Below are 1,172 nucleotides of genomic sequence, written 5' to 3' on the forward strand. Positions count from 1 at the left end.
TAGCATTTGTTTTGCGCATTTCTCAATATACTTACTAAAGGGTATCATTCGGTATTCTGGGCATGCAATCTGCTGTCGATGCAGAGTGCATCTGCGTCTGAGCGATAATCCTATGGACCCTATGTAGTGTTCGTGGCAGCCCGAGCATCTTATTACATAAATAAGGTTCTCTGAGGCACAAGTAAAGTCAGATTTAACTTTGAATTTTTGTCCCTCTTTGAAGAGGAATTCTGAACCTTCTAGAAGGTTTGGGCATGTTGCGCAATTTGGTCGACCACATTTTTTTACTTTTGCATCTGTTATTTTGGAAAATAATTTTGCCTTTGTGAGGATCTGTTTCAATGATTTTGGTTGTTTGTAGCTTTTAATGATTTTGTGTGTGTGTAAAATTTCCTTTAATTTGGGGTCCTTATGTAGCATTGGTATGTTTTGGGTGATGATGGTGAAGGCTTGTTTGTTTCTGGGGTTCTATGTGGATATGTATGGCAGTATTTTCGGGGAAGGTGTGTTGCTATGTTTAACTTTTCTTAAGTTTTCTATGTCGATTTGTGATGCACGTCTAATTCCATCCTCTATGCGTTGAACTGGGTAGTGTCTGTCAATTAGTGTGTTTTTGAGTTCTTGTAGTCTAAAGTCTCTAGTATTTTGTTCTGACACTATTGTGCATATCCTTCTTGCAAGGTTGAAGGGGATGTTTGTTTTGGTGTGTCTTGGGTGGCATGAATCAAATAGTTGTTCGGCGTCTGTGATTTTGTAAAATATGTCCGTTTTTATTTTTAGGTTTACTTTTTAAATTAGTATATCCAAGAATGGGAGCTCCTTTCGGTTGTACTCCATTGTGAACTGTATGTTTGGGTTGACACTATTCAATAGACTTTTGAATTTCAAGAGTTCATCTGTGTTTTCATTCCAGAGTATGAAACAGTCGTCCAGGAACCTTTTCCAATTTTCTTTTATGTATTGGGAAAGGGTGTTTCCAAAGGTGGATAAAGATTCCTGGTATATTATTATTTCCAAGTAACCCATTGTTAGGTTCGCAATGACTGGAGCTGCCCTAGTGCCCATAGCAATTCCGGATTTTTGTCGGTAGAAAGTATTTTCAAACATGGGATCCAAGACAGACAGAATTTCTCTTTTATCAATATAGACATTGATCGCCAGGCCGTCAAATA

At 37.9% G+C, this 1,172-nt stretch overlaps 1 protein-coding gene across 2 annotated transcripts in view; it reads left to right on the forward strand.

The window, feature by feature from the left end:
• The window catches only part of LOC106869236 (uncharacterized), a 26,820-nt gene that overhangs the window by 6,917 nt on the left and 18,731 nt on the right, over window positions 1–1,172 (forward strand). The gene's annotated exons all lie outside the window — the stretch shown is intronic.

The sequence above is a fragment of the Octopus bimaculoides genome, chromosome 2, assembly GCF_001194135.2.
Source record: "Octopus bimaculoides isolate UCB-OBI-ISO-001 chromosome 2, ASM119413v2, whole genome shotgun sequence".
Lineage (NCBI taxonomy): Eukaryota > Metazoa > Mollusca > Cephalopoda > Octopoda > Octopodidae > Octopus > Octopus bimaculoides.